Consider the following 22,785-nt stretch of genomic DNA (forward strand, 5'->3'; position numbering starts at 1 on the left):
AGCCTGTACCAGCCTGTACTAGCCTGTACTAGCCTGTACTAGCCTGTACTAGCCTGTACCAGCCTATACTAGCCTGTACTAGCCTGTACTAGCCTGTACTAGCCTATACTAGCCTGTACTAGCCTATACTAGCCTGTACTAGCCTATACTAGCCTGTACTAGCCTGTACTAGCCTGTACTAGCCTGTACCAGCCTATACTAGCCTGTACCAGCCTGTACTAGCCTGTACTAGCCTATACTAGCCTGTACCAGCCTCGCATGTCCTCTCCCTGCTTTATCATGGTCTGAACGATGTCCATAATTCCACTCATACAGTATAATACAGAATGGTGCAGCGGTCTAAGGTCTCTCCTTGTAAACAACATGTTCTTGAGTCGGGCTATCGCTCACATAGGGATGGGTTCAGGAACACACACACACACATTACACACACACATTACACACACACACACATTACATACACACACACATTACACACACACACACATTACACACACACATTACACACACACACACATTACACACACACACACCCACACACATTACACACACACCCACACCCACACAAATTACACACACCCACACCCACACACACACATATTACACACACACACCCACCCACACACACAACACACACACAAACTTACACACTTACACAATACCTGGACACACACACACACTTACACACACACACCCAGACCCCCCAGGTGTCTCTTACCCAGGTGAGGATGGAGAAGAAGCAGACACATTACACACACACCCAGACCCCCAGGTGTCTCTTACCCAGGTGAGGATGGAGAAGAAGCAGACACATTACACACACACCCAGACCCCCAGGTGTCTCTTACCCAGGTGAGGATGGAGAAGAAGCAGACATCACACACACACCCAGACCCCCAGGTGTCTCTTACCCAGGTGAGGATGGAGAAGAAGCAGACACATCACACACACACCCAGACCCCCAGGTGTCTGGAGAAGAAGCAGACTTACCCAGGTGAGGATGGAGAAGAAGCAGACACATTACACACACACCCAGACCCCCAGGTGTCTCTTACCCAGGTGAGGATGGAGAAGAAGCAGACACATCACACACACACCCAGACCCCCAGGTGTCTCTTACCCAGGTGAGGATGGAGAAGAAGCAGACACATCACACACACCCAGACCCCCAGGTGTCTCTTACCCAGGTGAGGATGGAGAAGAAGCAGACACATCACACACACCCAGACCCCCAGGTGTCTCTTACCCAGGTGAGGATGGAGAAGAAGCAGACACATCACACACACACCCAGACCCCCCAGGTGTCTCTTACCCAGGTGAGGATGGAGAAGAAGCAGACACATTACACACACACCCAGACCCCCCAGGTGTCTCTTACCCAGGTGAGGATGGAGAAGAAGCAGACACATCACACACACACCCAGACCCCCCAGGTGTCTCTTACCCAGGTGAGGATGGAGAAGAAGCAGACACATCACACACACACCCAGACCCCCCAGGTGTCTCTTACCCAGGTGAGGATGGAGAAGAAGCAGACACATTACACACACACCCAGACCCCCCAGGTGTCTCTTACCCAGGTGAGGATGGAGAAGAAGCAGACACATCACACACACACCCAGACCCCCCAGGTGTCTCTTACCCAGGTGAGGATGGAGAAGAAGCAGAAGGCAACAGCAGCCCTGAACACTCGGAGCCCTGAGCCAATGGGAGCTCTTCTTCTGTCGTCTGCTGCCACTGATTGGCCAGGAAACAGAAACCCACGAACCACAGGAAGCTGGCCAGGGCTGGGGGGAGCGGGACCAACAGGACAGATGGTTCAGATAACATGACGTGTGGATGTGTGTGTGTATGTATGTATATAATGTGTGTGTGTGTGTGTGTGTACCTGAGGAGAGACATCACCTTTAATGTATTGTGTGTGTGAACACTACCAGAGAAGACCATGTCGATGAGAGTTGCTCTCCTCCTGAGTCGGACACTGCGGATGGTGGGGAAGTAGATGTCCAGAACCAGGAAGCAGACGCTGCCTAGGAAACAGACCACGCCCACGGTAACGCCTAGTTACAGGCATTACTTCAGCTGAAGACCATAGAGAATACCTGCTGCCGATGTTCATGTAGCCTTCATTCACTATACAGCTGAACACTACCATAGAGAATACCTGGAGGAGAGACATCACCTTTAATTAATTACTATACAGCTGAACACTACCATAGAGAATACCTGGAGGAGAGACATCACCTTTAATTAATTACTATACAGCTGAACACTACCATAGAGAATACCTGGAGGAGAGACATCACCTTTAATTAATTACTATACAGCTGAACACTACCATAGAGAATACCTGGAGGAGAGACATCACCTTTAATTAATTACTATACAGCTGAACACTACCATAGAGAATACCTGGAGGAGAGACATCACCTTTAATTAATTACTATACAGCTGAACACTACCATAGAGAATACCTGGAGGAGAGACATCACCTTTAATGAATTACTATACAGCTGAACACTACCATAGAGAATACCTGGAGGAGAGACATCACCTTTAATTAATTACTATACAGCTGAACACTACCATAGAGAATACCTGGAGGAGAGACATCACCTTTAATGAATTACTATACAGCTGAACACTACCATAGAGAATACCTGGAGGAGAGACATCACCTTTAATTAATTACTATACAGCTGAACACTACCATAGAGAATACCTGGAGGAGAGACATCACCTTTAATTAATTACTATACAGCTGAACACTACCATAGAGAATACCTGGAGGAGAGACATCACATCACCTTTAATGGAGGAGAGAATTACTATACAGCTGAACACTACCATAGAGAATACCTGGAGGAGAGACATCACCTTTAATTAATTACTATACAGCTGAACACTACCATAGAGAATACCTGAGAGGAGAGACATCACCTTTAATTAATTACTATACAGCTGAACACTACCATAGAGAATACCTGGAGGAGAGACATCACCTTTAATTAATTACTATACAGCTGAACACTACCATAGAGAATACCTGGAGGAGAGACATCACCTTTAATTAATTACTATACAGCTGAACACTACCATAGAGAATACCTGGAGGAGAGACATCACCTTTAATTAATTACTATACAGCTGAACACTACCATAGAGAATACCTGGAGGAGAGACATCACCTTTAATTAATTACTATACAGCTGAACACTACCATAGAGAATACCTGGAGGAGAGACATCACCTTTAATTAATTACTATACAGCTGAACACTACCATAGAGAATACCTGGAGGAGAGACATCACCTTTAATTAATTACTATACAGCTGAACACTACCATAGAGAATACCTGGAGAGAGAGACATCACCTTTAATTAATTACTATACAGCTGAACACTACCATAGAGAATACCTGGAGGAGAGACATCACCTTTAATTAATTACTATACAGCTGAACACTACCATAGAGAATACCTGGAGGAGAGACATCACCTTTAATTAATTACTATACAGCTGAACACTACCATAGAGAATACCTGGAGGAGAGACATCACCTTTAATTAATTACTATACAGCTGAACACTACCATAGAGAATACCTGGAGGAGAGACATCACCTTTAATTAATTACTATACAGCTGAACACTACCATAGAGAATACCTGGAGGAGAGACATCACCTTTAATTAATTACTATACAGCTGAACACTACCATAGAGAATACCTGGAGGAGAGACTTTAATTAATCACCTTTACCATAGAGAATACCTGGAGGAGAGACATCACTATACAGCTGAACACTACCATAGAGAATACCTGGAGGAGAGACATCACCTTTAATTAATTACTATACAGCTGAACACTACCATAGAGAATACCTGGAGGAGAGACATCACCTTTAATTAATTACTATACAGCTGAACACTACCATAGAGAATACCTGGAGGAGAGACATCACCTTTAATTAATTACTATACAGCTGAACACTACCATAGAGAATACCTGGAGGAGAGACATCACCTTTAATTAATTACTATACAGCTGAACACTACCATAGAGAATACCTGGAGGAGAGACATCACCTTTAATTAATTACTATACAGCTGAACACTACCATAGAGAATACCTGGAGGAGAGACATCACCTTTAATTAATTACTATACAGCTGAACACTACCATAGAGAATACCTGGAGGAGAGACATCACCTTTAATTAATTACTATACAGCTGAACACTACCATAGAGAATACCTGGAGGAGAGACATCACCTTTAATTAATTACTATACAGCTGAACACTACCATAGAGAATACCTGGAGGAGAGACATCACCTTTAATTAATTACTATACAGCTGAACACTACCATAGAGAATACCTGGAGGAGAGACATCACCTTTAATTAATTACTATACAGCTGAACACTACCATAGAGAATACCTGGAGGAGAGAATACCTATACAGCTGAACACTACCATAGAGAATAGGAGAGACATCACCTTTAATTAATTACTATACAGCTGAACACTACCATAGAGAATACCTGGAGGAGAGACATCACCTTTAATTAATTACTATACAGCTGAACACTACCATAGAGAATACCTGGAGGAGAGACATCACCTTTAATTAATTACTATACAGCTGAACACTACCATAGAGAATACCTGGAGGAGAGACATCACCTTTAATTAATTACTATACAGCTGAACACTACCATAGAGAATACCTGGAGGAGAGACATCACCTTTAATTAATTACTATACAGCTGAACACTACCATAGAGAATACCTGGAGGAGAGACATCACCTTTAATTAATTACTATACAGCTGAACACTACCATAGAGAATACCTGGAGGAGAGACATCACCTTTAATTAATTACTATACAGCTGAACACTACCATAGAGAATACCTGGAGGAGAGACATCACCTTTAATTAATTACTATACAGCTGAACACTACCATAGAGAATACCTGGAGGAGAGACATCACCTTTAATTAATTACTATACAGCTGAACACTACCATAGAGAATACCTGGAGGAGAGACATCACCTTTAATTAATTACTATACAGCTGAACACTACCATAGAGAATACCTGGAGGAGAGACATCACCTTTAATTAATTACTATACAGCTGAACACTACCATAGAGAATACCTGGAGGAGAGACATCACCTTTAATTAATTACTATACAGCTGAACACTACCATAGAGAATACCTGGAGGAGACATCAGACATCACCTAGAGAATTAATTAATTACTATACAGCTGAACACTACCATAGAGAATACCTGGAGGAGAGACATCACCTTTAATTAATTACTATACAGCTGAACACTACCATAGAGAATACCTGGAGGAGAGACATCACCTTTAATTAATTACTATACAGCTGAACACTACCATAGAGAATACCTGGAGGAGAGACATCACCTTTAATTAATTACTATACAGCTGAACACTACCATAGAGAATACCTGGAGGAGAGACATCACCTTTAATTAATTACTATACAGCTGAACACTACCATAGAGAATACCTGGAGGAGAGACATCACCTTTAATTAATTACTATACAGCTGAACACTACCATAGAGAATACCTGAGAGGAGAGACATCACCTTTAATTAATTACTATACAGCTGAACACTACCATAGAGAATACCTGGAGGAGAGACATCACCTTTAATTAATTACTATACAGCTGAACACTACCATAGAGAATACCTGGAGGAGAGACATCACCTTTAATTAATTACTATACAGCTGAACACTACCATAGAGAATACCTGGAGGAGAGACATCACCTTTAATTAATTACTATACAGCTGAACACTACCATAGAGAATACCTGGAGGAGAGACATCACCTTTAATTAATTACTATACAGCTGAACACTACCATAGAGAATACCTGGAGGAGAGACATCACCTTTAATTAATTACTATACAGCTGAACACTACCATAGAGAATACCTGGAGGAGAGACATCACCTTTAATTAATTACTATACAGCTGAACACTACCATAGAGAATACCTGGAGGAGAGACATCACCTTTAATTAATTACTATACAGCTGAACACTACCATAGAGAATACCTGGAGGAGAGACATCACCTTTAATTAATTACTATACAGCTGAACACTACCATAGAGAATACCTGGAGGAGAGACATCACCTTTAATTAATTACTATACAGCTGAACACTACCATAGAGAATACCTGGAGGAGAGACATCACCTTTAATGAATTACTATACAGCTGAACACTACCATAGAGAATACCTGGAGGAGAGACATCACCTTTAATTAATTACTATACAGCTGAACACTACCATAGAGAATACCTGGAGGAGAGACATCACCTTTAATTAATTACTATACAGCTGAACACTACCATAGAGAATACCTGGAGGAGAGACATCACCTTTAATGGAGGAGAGAATTACTATACAGCTGAACACTACCATAGAGAATACCTGGAGGAGAGACATCACCTTTAATTAATTACTATACAGCTGAACACTACCATAGAGAATACCTGGAGGAGAGACATCACCTTTAATTAATTACTATACAGCTGAACACTACCATAGAGAATACCTGGAGGAGAGACATCACCTTTAATTAATTACTATACAGCTGAACACTACCATAGAGAATACCTGGAGGAGAGACATCACCTTTAATGGAGGAGAGACATCACCTTTAATTACTATACAGCTGAACACTACCATAGAGAATACCTGGAGGAGGAGAGACATCACCATTTAATTAATTACTATACAGCTGAACACTACCATAGAGAATACCTGGAGGAGAGACATCACCTTTAATTAATTACTATACAGCTGAACACTACCATAGAGAATACCTGGAGGAGAGACATCACCTTTAATTAATTACTATACAGCTGAACACTACCATAGAGAATACCTGGAGGAGAGACATCACCTTTAATTAATTACTATACAGCTGAACACTACCATAGAGAATACCTGGAGGAGAGACATCACCTTTAATTAATTACTATACAGCTGAACACTACCATAGAGAATACCTGGAGGAGAGACATCACCTTTAATTAATTACTATACAGCTGAACACTACCATAGAGAATACCTGGAGGAGAGACATCACCTTTAATTAATTACTATACAGCTGAACACTACCATAGAGAATACCTGGAGGAGAGACATCACCTTTAATTAATTACTATACAGCTGAACACTACCATAGAGAATACCTGGAGGAGAGACATCACCTTTAATTAATTACTATACAGCTGAACACTACCATAGAGAATACCTGGAGGAGAGACATCACCTTTAATTAATTACTATACAGCTGAACACTACCATAGAGAATACCTGGAGGAGAGACATCACCTTTAATTAATTACTATACAGCTGAACACTACCATAGAGAATACCTGGAGGAGAGACATCACCTTTAATTAATTACTATACAGCTGAACACTACCATAGAGAATACCTGGAGGAGAGACATCACCTTTAATTAATTACTATACAGCTGAACACTACCATAGAGAATACCTGGAGGAGAGACATCACCTTTAATTAATTACTATACTTTAATTAATTACTATACAGCTGAACACTACCATAGAGAATACCTGGAGGAGAGACATCACCTTTAATTAATTACTATACAGCTGAACACTACCATAGAGAATACCTGGAGGAGAGACATCACCTTTAATTAATTACTATACAGCTGAACACTACCATAGAGAATACCTGGAGGAGAGACATCACCTTTAATTAATTACTATACAGCTGAACACTACCATAGAGAATACCTGGAGGAGAGACATCACCTTTAATTAATTACTATACAGCTGAACACTACCATAGAGAATACCTGGAGGAGAGACATCACCTTTAATTAATTACTATACAGCTGAACACTACCATAGAGAATACCTGGAGGAGAGACATCACCTTTAATTAATTACTATACAGCTGAACACTACCATAGAGAATACCTGGAGGAGAGACATCACCTTTAATTAATTACTATACAGCTGAACACTACCATAGAGAATACCTGGAGGAGAGACATCACCTTTAATTAATTACTATACAGCTGAACACTACCATAGAGAATACCTGGAGGAGAGACATCACCTTTAATTAATTACTATACAGCTGAACACTACCATAGAGAATACCTGGAGGAGAGACATCACCTTTAATTAATTACTATACAGCTGAACACTACCATAGAGAATACCTGGAGGAGAGACATCACCTTTAATTAATTACTATACAGCTGAACACTACCATAGAGAATACCTGGAGGAGAGACATCACCTTTAATTAATTACTATACAGCTGAACACTACCATAGAGAATACCTGGAGGAGAGACATCACCTTTAATTAATTACTATACAGCTGAACACTACCATAGAGAATACCTGGAGGAGAGACATCACCTTTAATTAATTACTATACAGCTGAACACTACCATAGAGAATACCTGGAGGAGAGACATCACCTTTAATTAATTACTATACAGCTGAACACTACCATAGAGAATACCTGGAGGAGAGACATCACCTTTAATTAATTACTATACAGCTGAACACTACCATAGAGAATACCTGGAGGAGAGACATCACCATCACCTTTAATTAATTACTATACAGCTGAACACTACCATAGAGAATACCTGGAGGAGAGACATCACCTTTAATTAATTACTATACAGCTGAACACTACCATAGAGAATACCTGGAGGAGAGACATCACCTTTAATTAATTACTATACAGCTGAACACTACCATAGAGAATACCTGGAGGAGAGACATCACCTTTAATTAATTACTATACAGCTGAACACTACCATAGAGAATACCTGGAGGAGAGACATCACCTTTAATTAATTACTATACAGCTGAACACTACCATAGAGAATACCTGGAGGAGAGACATCACCTTTAATTAATTACTATACAGCTGAACACTACCATAGAGAATACCTGGAGGAGAGACATCACCTTTAATTAATTACTATACAGCTGAACACTACCATAGAGAATACCTGGAGGAGAGACATCACCTTTAATTAATTACTATACAGCTGAACACTACCATAGAGAATACCTGGAGGAGAGACATCACCTTTAATTAATTACTATACAGCTGAACACTACCATAGAGAATACCTGGAGGAGAGACATCACCTTTAATTAATTACTATACAGCTGAACACTACCATAGAGAATACCTGGAGGAGAGACATCACCTTTAATTAATTACTATACAGCTGAACACTACCATAGAGAATACCTGGAGGAGAGACATCACCTTTAATTAATTACTATACAGCTGAACACTACCATAGAGAATACCTGGAGGAGAGACATCACCTTTAATTAATTACTATACAGCTGAACACTACCATAGAGAATACCTGGAGGAGAGACATCACCTTTAATTAATTACTATACAGCTGAACACTACCATAGAGAATACCTGGAGGAGAGACATCACCTTTAATTAATTACTATACAGCTGAACACTACCATAGAGAATACCTGGAGGAGAGACATCACCTTTAATTAATTACTATACAGCTGAACACTACCATAGAGAATACCTGGAGGAGAGACATCACCTTTAATTAATTACTATACAGCTGAACACTACCATAGAGAATACCTGGAGGAGAGACATCACCTTTAATTAATTACTATACAGCTGAACACTACCATAGAGAATACCTGGAGGAGAGACATCACCTTTAATTAATTACTATACAGCTGAACACTACCATAGAGAATACCTGGAGGAGAGACATCACCTTTAATTAATTACTATACAGCTGAACACTACCATAGAGAATACCTGGAGGAGAGACATCACCTTTAATTAATTACTATACAGCTGAACACTACCATAGAGAATACCTGGAGGAGAGACATCACCTTTAATTAATTACTATACAGCTGAACACTACCATAGAGAATACCTGGAGGAGAGACATCACCTTTAATTAATTACTATACAGCTGAACACTACCATAGAGAATACCTGGAGGAGAGACATCACCTTTAATTAATTACTATACAGCTGAACACTACCATAGAGAATACCTGGAGGAGAGACATCACCTTTAATTAATTACTATACAGCTGAACACTACCATAGAGAATACCTGGAGGAGAGACATCACCTTTAATTAATTACTATACAGCTGAACACTACCATAGAGAATACCTGGAGGAGAGACATCACCTTTAATTAATTACTATACAGCTGAACACTACCATAGAGAATACCTGGAGGAGAGACATCACCTTTAATTAATTACTATACAGCTGAACACTACCATAGAGAATACCTGGAGGAGAGACATCACCTTTAATTAATTACTATACAGCTGAACACTACCATAGAGAATACCTGGAGGAGAGACATCACCTTTAATTAATTACTATACAGCTGAACACTACCATAGAGAATACCTGGAGGAGAGACATCACCTTTAATTAATTACTATACAGCTGAACACTACCATAGAGAATACCTGGAGGAGAGACATCACCTTTAATTAATTACTATACAGCTGAACACTACCATAGAGAATACCTGGAGGAGAGACATCACCTTTAATTAATTACTATACAGCTGAACACTACCATAGAGAATACCTGGAGGAGAGACATCACCTTTAATTAATTACTATACAGCTGAACACTACCATAGAGAATACCTGGAGGAGAGACATCACCTTTAATTAATTACTATACAGCTGAACACTACCATAGAGAATACCTGGAGGAGAGACATCACCTTTAATTAATTACTATACAGCTGAACACTACCATAGAGAATACCTGGAGGAGAGACATCACCTTTAATTAATTACTATACAGCTGAACACTACCATAGAGAATACCTGGAGGAGAGACATCACCTTTAATTAATTACTATACAGCTGAACACTACCATAGAGAATACCTGGAGGAGAGACATCACCTTTAATTAATTACTATACAGCTGAACACTACCATAGAGAATACCTGGAGGAGAGACATCACCTTTAATTAATTACTATACAGCTGAACACTACCATAGAGAATACCTGGAGGAGAGACATCACCTTTAATTAATTACTATACAGCTGAACACTACCATAGAGAATACCTGGAGGAGAGACATCACCTTTAATTAATTACTATACAGCTGAACACTACCATAGAGAATACCTGGAGGAGAGACATCACCTTTAATTAATTACTATACAGCTGAACACTACCATAGAGAATACCTGGAGGAGAGACATCACCTTTAATTAATTACTATACAGCTGAACACTACCATAGAGAATACCTGGAGGAGAGACATCACCTTTAATTAATTACTATACAGCTGAACACTACCATAGAGAATACCTGGAGGAGAGACATCACCTTTAATTAATTACTATACAGCTGAACACTACCATAGAGAATACCTGAACACTACCATAGAGGAGAGACATCACCTTTAATTAATTACTATACAGCTGAACACTACCATAGAGAATACCTGGAGGAGAGACATCACCTTTAATTAATTACTATACAGCTGAACACTACCATAGAGAATACCTGGAGGAGGACATCACCTTTAATTAATTACTATACAGCTGAACACTACCATAGAGAATACCTGGAGGAGAGACATCACCTTTAATTAATTACTATACAGCTGAACACTACCATAGAGAATACCTGGAGGAGAGACATCACCTTTAATTAATTACTATACAGCTGAACACTACCATAGAGAATACCTGGAGGAGAGACATCACCTTTAATTAATTACTATACAGCTGAACACTACCATAGAGAATACCTGGAGGAGAGACATCACCTTTAATTAATTACTATACAGCTGAACACTACCATAGAGAATACCTGGAGGAGAGACATCACCTTTAATTAAGTACTATACAGCTGAACACTACCATAGAGAATATAAAACCAGCTTGGTCAGACAACATTACCCTCTGTGTCATTATAAACCAGCTAGGTCAGACAACATTACCCCTCTGTGTCATTATAAACCAGCTAGGTCAGACAACATTACCCCTCTGTGTCATTATAAACTATAAACCAGCTAGGTCAGACAACATTACCCCTCTGTGTCATCATAAACCAGCTAGGTCAGACAACATTACCCCCCTGTGTCATTATAAACCAGCTAGGTCAGACAACATTACCCCTCTGTGTCATTATAAACCAGCTAGGTCAGACAACATTACCCCCTGTGTCATTATAAACTATAAACCAGCTAGGTCAGACAACATTACCCCCTGTGTCATTATAAACCAGCTAGGTCAGACAACATTACCCTCTGTGTCATTATAAACTATAAACCAGCTAGGTCAGACAACATTACCCCTCTGTGTCATTATAAACCAGCTAGGTCAGACAACATTACCCCCCTGTGTCATTATAAACTATAAACCAGCTAGGTCAGACAACATTACCCCCCTGTGTCATTATAAACCAGCTAGGTCAGACAACATTACCCTCTGTGTCATTATAAACTATAAACCAGCTAGGTCAGACAACATTACCCTCTGTGTCATTAAAAATATAAACCAGCTAGGTCAGACAACATTACCCCCTGTGTCATTATAAACTATAAACCAGCTAGGTCAGACAACATTACCCCCCTGTGTCATTATAAACTATAAACCAGCAAGGTCAGACAACATTACCCCCCTGTGTCATTATAAACTATAAACCAGCTAGGTCAGACAACATTACCCCCCTGTGTCATTATAAACTATAAACCAGCTAGGTCAGACAACATTACCCACCTGTGTCATTATAAACTAGAAACCAGCTAGGTCAGACAACATTACCCCCCTGTGTCATTATAAACCAGCTAGGTCAGACAACATTACCCCCTGTGTCATTATAAACCAGCTAGGTCAGACAACATTACCCCCTGTGTCATTATAAACCAGCTAGGTCAGCCAACATTACCCCTCTGTGTCATTATAAACCAGCTAGGTCAGACAACATTACCCCCTGTGTCATTATAAACCAGCTAGGTCAGACAACATTACCCTCTGTGTCATTATAAACCAGCTAGGCCAGACAACATTACCCCCCTGTGTCATTATAAACCAGCTAGGTCAGACAACATTACCCCCTGTGTCATTATAAACCAGCTAGGTCAGACAACATTACCCCTGTGTCATTATAAACCAGCTAGGTCAGACAACATTACCCCTGTGTCATTATAAACCAGCTAGGCCAGACAACATTACCCCTGTGTCATTATAAACCAGCTAGGTCAGACAACATTACCCCCTGTGTCATTATAAACTATAAACCAGCTAGGTCAGACAACATTACCCCTGTGTCATTATAAACTATAAACCAGCTAGGTCAGACAACATTACCCCCTGTGTCATTATAAACCAGCTAGGTCAGACAACATTACCCCCTGTGTCATTATAAACCAGCTAGGTCAGACAACATTACCCCCTGTGTCATTATAAACCAGCTAGGTCAGACAACATTACCCCTCTGTGTCATTATAAACCAGCTAGGTCAGACAACATTACCCCCTGTGTCATTATAAACCAGCTAGGTCAGACAACATTACCCTCTGTGTCATTATAAACCAGCTAGGCCAGACAACATTACCCCCCTGTGTCATTATAAACCAGCTAGGTCAGACAACATTACCCCTGTGTCATTATAAACCAGCTAGGTCAGACAACATTACCCCTCTGTGTCATTATAAACCAGCTAGGTCAGACAACATTACCCCTCTGTGTCATTATAAACCAGCTAGGTCAGACAACATTACCCCTGTGTCATTCTAAACCAGCTAGGTCAGACAACATTACCCCCTGTGTCATTATAAACCAGCTAGGTCAGACAACATTACCCTCTGTGTCATTATAAACCAGCTAGGTCAGACAACATTACCCTCTGTGTCATTATAAACCAGCTAGGTCAGACAACATTACCCCCCTGTGTCATTATAAACCAGCTAGGTCAGACAACATTACCCCCTGTGTCACTATAAACCAGCTAGGTCAGACAACATTACCCCCTGTGTCATTATAAACCAGCTAGGTCAGACAACATTACCCTCTGTGTCATTATAAACCAGCTAGGTCAGACAACATTACCCTCTGTGTCATTATAAACCAGCTAGGTCAGACAACATTACCCCCCTGTGTCATTATAAACCAGCTAGGTCAGACAACATTACCCTCTGTGTCATTATAAACTATAAACCAGCTAGGTCAGACAACATTACCCTCTGTGTCATTATAAACTATAAACCAGCTAGGTCAGACAACATTACCCCCTGTGTCATTATAAACTATAAACCAGCTAGGTCAGACAACATTACCCCCTGTGTCATTATAAACTATAAACCAGCTAGGTCAGACAACATTACCCCCCTGTGTCATTATAAACTATAAACCAGCTAGGTCAGACAACATTACCCCCCTGTGTCATTATAAACTATAAACCAGCTAGGTCAGACAACATTACCCCCTGTGTCATTATAAACTAGAAACCAGCTAGGTCAGACAACATTATCCCCCTGTGTCATTATAAACCAGCTAGGTCAGACAACATTACCCCCTGTGTCATTATAAACCAGCTAGGTCAGACAACATTACCCCCTGTGTCATTATAAACCAGCTAGGTCAGCCAACATTACCCCTCTGTGTCATTATAAACCAGCTAGGTCAGACAACATTACCCCCTGTGTCATTATAAACCAGCTAGGTCAGACAACATTACCCTCTGTGTCATTATAAACCAGCTAGGCCAGACAACATTACCCCCCTGTGTCATTATAAACCAGCTAGGTCAGACAACATTACCCCCTGTGTCATTATAAACCAGCTAGGTCAGACAACATTACCCCCTGTGTCATTATAAACCAGCTAGGTCAGACAACATTACCCCCTGTGTCATTATAAACCAGCTAGGCTAGACAACATTACCCCCTGTGTCATTATAAACCAGCTAGGTCAGACAACATTACCCCCTGTGTCATTATAAACTATAAACCAGCTAGGTCAGACAACATTACCCCCTGTGTCATTATAAACTAGAAACCAGCTAGGTCAGACAACATTACCCCTGTGTCATTATAAACCAGCTAGGTCAGACAACATTACCCCCTGTGTCATTATAAACCAGCTAGGTCAGACAACATTACCCCTCTGTGTCATTATAAACCAGCTAGGTCAGACAACATTACCCCTCTGTGTCATTATAAACCAGCTAGGTCAGACAACATTACCCCCTGTGTCATTATAAACCAGCTAGGTCAGACAACATTACCCTCTGTGTCATTATAAACCAGCTAGGCCAGACAACATTACCCCTGTGTCATTATAAACCAGCTAGGTCAGACAACATTACCCCTGTGTCATTATAAACCAGCTAGGTCAGACAACATTACCCCTCTGTGTCATTATAAACCAGCTAGGTCAGACAACATTACCCCTCTGTGTCATTATAAACCAGCTAGGTCAGACAACATTACCCCTGTGTCATTATAAACCAGCTAGGTCAGACAACATTACCCCTGTGTCATTATAAACCAGCTAGGTCAGACAACATTACCCTCTGTGTCATTATAAACCAGCTAGGTCAGACAACATTACCCTCTGTGTCATTATAAACCAGCTAGGTCAGACAACATTACCCCCCTGTGTCATTATAAACCAGCTAGGTCAGACAACATTACCCCCTGTGTCACTATAAACCAGCTAGGTCAGACAACATTACCCCCTGTGTCATTATAAACCAGCTAGGTCAGACAACATTACCCTCTGTGTCATTATAAACCAGCTAGGCCAGACAACATTACCCCCCTGTGTCATTATAAACCAGCTAGGTCAGACAACATTACCCCCCTGTGTCATTATAAACCAGCTAGGTCAGACAACATTACCCTCTGTGTCATTATAAACCAGCTAGGCCAGACAACATTACCCCCCTGTGTCATTATAAACCAGCTAGGTCAGACATCATTACCCCTGTGTCATTATAAACCAGCTAGGTCAGACAACATTACCCCCTGTGTCATTATAAACTATAAACCAGCTAGGTCAGACAACATTACCCCTCTGTGTCATTATAAACCAGCTAGGCCAGACAACATTACCCCTCTGTGTCATTATAAACCAGCTAGGTCAGACAACATTACCCCCCTGTGTCATTATAAACCAGCTAGGTCAGACAACATTACCCCCTGTGTCATTATAAACCAGCTAGGTCAGACAACATTACCCCCTGTGTCATTATAAACCAGCTATGTCAGACATCATTACCCCCTGTGTCATTATAAACTATAAACCAGCTAGGTCAGACAACATTACCCCCCTGTGTCATTATAAACTATAAACCAGCTAGGTCAGACAACATTACCCCCTGTGTCATTATAAACCAGCTAGGTCAGACAACATTACCCCCTGTGTCATTATAAACTATAAACCAGCTAGGTCAGACAACATTACCCCCTGTGTCATTATAAACCAGCTAGGTCAGACAACATTACCCCCCTGTGTCATTATAAACTATAAACCAGCTAGGTCAGACAACATTACCCCCTGTGTCATTATAAACCAGCTAGGTCAGACAACATTACCCCCTGTGTCATTATAAACCAGCTAGGTCAGACAACATTACCCCCTGTGTCATTATAAACCAGCTAGGTCAGACAACATTACCCCCTGTGTCATTATAAACCAGCTAGGTCAGACATCATTACCCCCCTGTGTCATTATAAACTATAAACCAGCTAGGTCAGACAACATTACCCCCTGTGTCATTATAAACCAGCTAGGTCAGACAACATTACCCCCTGTGTCATTATAAACCAGCTAGGTCAGACAACATTACCCCCTGTGTCATTATAAACCAGCTAGGTCAGACAATATTACCCCCTGTGTCATTATAAACCAGCTAGGTCAGACAACATTACCCCCTGTGTCATTATAAACTATAAACCAGCTAGGTCAGACAACATTACCCCCTGTGTCATTATAAACCAGCTAGGTCAGACAACATTACCCCCTGTGTCATTATAAACCAGCTAGGTCAGACAACATTACCCCCTGTGTCATTATAAACCAGCTAGGTCAGATAACATTACCCCCTGTGTCATTATAAACCAGCTAGGTCAGACATCATTACCCCCTGTGTCATTATAAACCAGCTAGGTCAGACAACATTACCCTCTGTGTCATTATAAACCAGCTAGGTCAGACAACATTACCCTCTGTGTCATTATAAACCAGCTAGGTCAGACAACATTACCCCCTGTGTCATTATAAACCAGCTAGGTCAGACAACATTACCCCTGTGTCACTATAAACCAGCTAGGTCAGACAACATTACCCCTGTGTCATTATAAACCAGCTAGGTCAGACAACATTACCCTCTGTGTCATTATAAACCAGCTAGGTCAGACAACATTACCCTCTGTGTCATTATAAACCAGCTAGGTCAGACAACATTACCCCCCTGTGTCATTATAAACCAGCTAGGTCAGACAACATTACCCTCTGTGTCATTATAAACTATAAACCAGCTAGGTCAGACAACATTACCCTCTGTGTCATTATAAACTATAAACCAGCTAGGTCAGACAACATTACCCCCTGTGTCATTATAAACTATAAACCAGCTAGGTCAGACAACATTACCCCCCTGTGTCATTATAAACTATAAACCAGCTAGGTCAGACAACATTACCCCCCTGTGTCATTATAAACTATAAACCAGCTAGGTCAGACAACATTACCCCCTGTGTCATTATAAACTATAAACCAGCTAGGTCAGACAACATTACCCCCCTGTGTCATTATAAACTAGAAACCAGCTAGGTCAGACAACATTACCCCCCTGTGTCATTATAAACCAGCTAGGTCAGACAACATTACCCCCTGTGTCATTATAAACCAGCTAGGTCAGACAACATTACCCCCTGTGTCATTATAAACCAGCTAGGTCAGCCAACATTACCCCTCTGTGTCATTATAAACCAGCTAGGTCAGACAACATTACCCCCTGTGTCATTATAAACCAGCTAGGTCAGACAACATTACCCTCTGTGTCATTATAAACCAGCTAGGCCAGACAACATTACCCCCCTGTGTCATTATAAACCAGCTAGGTCAGACAACATTACCCCCTGTGTCATTATAAACCAGCTAGGTCAGACAACATTACCCCCTGTGTCATTATAAACCAGCTAGGTCAGACAACATTACCCCCTGTGTCATTATAAACCAGCTAGGCCAGACAACATTACCCCCTGTGTCATTATAAACCAGCTAGGTCAGACAACATTACCCCCCTGTGTCATTATAAACTATAAACCAGCTAGGTCAGACAACATTACCCCCTGTGTCATTATAAACTAGAAACCAGCTAGGTCAGACAACATTACCCCCCTGTGTCATTATAAACCAGCTAGGTCAGACAACATTACCCCCTGTGTCATTATAAACCAGCTAGGTCAGACAACATTACCCCCTGTGTCATTATAAACCAGCTAGGTCAGACAACATTACCCCTCTGTGTCATTATAAACCAGCTAGGTCAGACAACATTACCCCCTGTGTCATTATAAACCAGCTAGGTCAGACAACATTACCCTCTGTGTCATTATAAACCAGCTAGGCCAGACAACATTACCCCCTGTGTCATTATAAACCAGCTAGGTCAGACAACATTACCCCCTGTGTCATTATAAACCAGCTAGGTCAGACAACATTACCCCTCTGTGTCATTATAAACCAGCTAGGTCAGACAACATTACCCCTCTGTGTCATTATAAACCAGCTAGGTCAGACAACATTACCCCCTGTGTCATTATAAACCAGCTAGGTCAGACAACATTACCCCCTGTGTCATTATAAACCAGCTAGGTCAGACAACATTACCCTCTGTGTCATTATAAACCAGCTAGGTCAGACAACATTACCCTCTGTGTCATTATAAACCAGCTAGGTCAGACAACATTACCCCCCTGTGTCATTATAAACCAGCTAGGTCAGACAACATTACCCCCTGTGTCACTATAAACCAGCTAGGTCAGACAACATTACCCCCTGTGTCATTATAAACCAGCTAGGTCAGACAACATTACCCTCTGTGTCATTATAAACCAGCTAGGCCAGACAACATTACCCCCCTGTGTCATTATAAACCAGCTAGGTCAGACAACATTACCCCCCTGTGTCATTATAAACCAGCTAGGTCAGACAACATTACCCTCTGTGTCATTATAAACCAGCTAGGCCAGACAACATTACCCCCCTGTGTCATTATAAACCAGCTAGGTCAGACATCATTACCCCCTGTGTCATTATAAACCAGCTAGGTCAGACAACATTACCCCCTGTGTCATTATAAACTATAAACCAGCTAGGTCAGACAACATTACCCCTCTGTGTCATTATAAACCAGCTAGGCCAGACAACATTACCCCTCTGTGTCATTATAAACCAGCTAGGTCAGACAACATTACCCCCCTGTGTCATTATAAACCAGCTAGGTCAGACAACATTACCCCCTGTGTCATTATAAACCAGCTAGGTCAGACAACATTACCCCCTGTGTCATTATAAACCAGCTATGTCAGACATCATTACCCCCTGTGTCATTATAAACTATAAACCAGCTAGGTCAGACAACATTACCCCCCTGTGTCATTATAAACTATAAACCAGCTAGGTCAGACAACATTACCCCCTGTGTCATTATAAACCAGCTAGGTCAGACAACATTACCCCCTGTGTCATTATAAACTATAAACCAGCTAGGTCAGACAACATTACCCCCTGTGTCATTATAAACCAGCTAGGTCAGACAACATTACCCCCCTGTGTCATTATAAACTATAAACCAGCTAGGTCAGACAACATTACCCCCTGTGTCATTATAAACCAGCTAGGTCAGACAACATTACCCCCTGTGTCATTATAAACCAGCTAGGTCAGACAACATTACCCCCTGTGTCATTATAAACCAGCTAGGTCAGACAACATTACCCCCTGTGTCATTATAAACCAGCTAGGTCAGACATCATTACCCCCCTGTGTCATTATAAACTATAAACCAGCTAGGTCAGACAACATTACCCCCTGTGTCATTATAAACCAGCTAGGTCAGACAACATTACCCCCTGTGTCATTATAAACCAGCTAGGTCAGACAACATTACCCCCTGTGTCATTATAAACCAGCTAGGTCAGACAACATTACCCCCTGTGTCATTATAAACCAGCTAGGTCAGACAACATTACCCCCCTGTGTCATTATAAACTATAAACCAGCTAGGTCAGACAACATTACCCCCTGTGTCATTATAAACCAGCTAGGTCAGACAACATTACCCCCTGTGTCATTATAAACCAGCTAGGTCAGACAACATTACCCCCTGTGTCATTATAAACCAGCTAGGTCAGATAACATTACCCCCTGTGTCATTATAAACCAGCTAGGTCAGACATCATTACCCCCTGTGTCATTATAAACCAGCTAGGTCAGACAACATTACCCCCTGTGTCATTATAAACCAGCTAGGTCAGACAACATTACCCCCTGTGTCATTATAAACTATAAACCAGCTAGGTCAGACAACATTACCCCTCTGTGTCATTATAAACCAGCTAGGCCAGACAACATTACCCCTCTGTGTCATTATAAACCAGCTAGGTCAGACAACATTACCCCTCTGTGTCATTATAAACTATAAACCAGCTAGGCCAGACAACATTAGCCCTCTGTGTCATTATAAACCAGCTAGGTCAGACAACATTACCCCTCTGTGTCATTATAAACTATAAACCAGCTAGGTCAGACAACATTACCCCTCTGTGTCATTATAAACTATAAACCAGCTAGGTCAGACAACATTACCCTCTGTGTCATTATAAACTATAAACCAGCTAGGTCAGACAATAGCCATTCCCATCTCTTTGTTATGATGTTATATTGGCCATATAGCCCGATGTTATATTATGGTCAGACAGACAACATCACCTCATCACCTAAGCGTTGTCATAATAACATTGATCGCCTTCTGTCAATGGTTTTACTGTTTGGCTCTGTGCGGTAACCGATCCCGACCACAACATAACAAGAAAACACAGAGAGACGGTGTTTTAAAGGAACGGAGCGAGACTCTCCCTCCATGTTGGTGGGGATGTTGGCCTAATCCCCGGAGACGGAGGATGACAACGGGGGAAAAACACCCGGACGAAACAAACAAACACGGTTTTAGAACCGGATGAGTCTGATATTACAGCGATGAGGATATTTTATAGACATTATAGACTCCTATATATATATATATACAGGCAGGCTACACACATACGTCTCGGTGGTCTGTCTCACCCAGCACAGTAGTCTGAGGATGGTCCGCGGCTGTTTGACAAAGACCACCGGATCAAAGTGCGAGCTCCCGGATTTACCGGGAAGAAACGAGCCCACCGGCTCCATCCCTCCGTCTAATTCCTTTATCTATTTTATCTATCGGTTTTCAAATGTCGTCTTTATTTATCCGTTACTCCTCCTAGTTTCAGTGGCGTTGAGATATCCTGTCCTCCGGTCTGGTCTCGCATCACGTCGCAGAACGAACGGGCTGAGCTGCTGCTGTGATTCACACCGGAGCCCACGCGCACACTCACTGACGGCTCTACAGCGCCCCGGTGTCTCTTCCTGTGGGAACCGAATAGCTATTAAATAACCGTCAGACAGTGCACCGGGAATAGGCCTGTCTGGAAATACAGTCTTGATTAATAATAATATTGAAAAATAAACTCTCTGTACTCCCTCTAATATAATATAATAATATATGCCATTTAGCAGACGCTTTTATCCAAAGCGACTTACAGTGCGCCATGCTCTACCAACTGAGCTATAGGGCCCCCCCCTCCCTCCCTCCCTCCCTCCCTCCCTCCCTCCCTCCCTCTCTCCCTCCCTCTCTCCCTCCCTCCCTCCCTCCCTCCCTCCCATTATGGTACATGATGGTACACGATGGCACATGATGGTACATGATGGTACGTGGCGGTAATGGTACATGATGGTACATGATGGTACATGATGGTACGTGGTGGTAATGGTACACGATGGCACATGATGGTACATGATAGTACATGTCAGTACATGACAGTACATGGCAGTACATGGCAGTACATGGCAGTACACAACGGTACATGATGGTACATGATGGTACATGATGGTACATGGTGGTACATGATGATGTACATAGTGAAACATAATGATGGTACATGGATGTATATAGTGGTACATGGTGGTACGTGGTGGTACATGGTGGCACGTGGTGGCACGTGGTGGTCTGTGATGACACATGGTGGTACATGACGGTACATGGTGGTACATGGTGGTACATGGTGGTACATGGTGGTACATGATGATGTACATAGTGAAACATAACGATGGTACATGGATGTATATGGTGGTACATGGTGGTACATGGTGGCACATAGTGGTACATGGTGGCACGTGGTGGCACATGGCAGTACATGGTGGCACGTGGTGGTCCGTGATGACACATGGTGGCACGTGGTGGCACATGGTGGTACATGGTGGTACATGGTGGTACATGGTGGTACATGGTGGTACATGGTGGTACATGGTGACACATGGTGGTACATGGTGGTACGTGGTGGTACATGGTGGTACATGGTGGTACATGGTGGTACGTGGTGGTACATGGTGGTACATGGT

General features: G+C 41.6%; 1 pseudogene; it reads right to left on the reverse strand.

Moving 5' to 3' along the window:
- Positions 1–1,264: 1,264 nt before the first annotated feature.
- Positions 1,265–21,929, reverse strand: LOC127922465 (synaptogyrin-1-like; annotated as a pseudogene).
- Between the last annotated feature and the right edge of the window lie 856 nt (positions 21,930–22,785).

This window comes from Oncorhynchus keta, unplaced genomic scaffold (genome assembly GCF_023373465.1).
Source record: "Oncorhynchus keta strain PuntledgeMale-10-30-2019 unplaced genomic scaffold, Oket_V2 Un_contig_2577_pilon_pilon, whole genome shotgun sequence".
Taxonomy (NCBI): domain Eukaryota; kingdom Metazoa; phylum Chordata; class Actinopteri; order Salmoniformes; family Salmonidae; genus Oncorhynchus; species Oncorhynchus keta.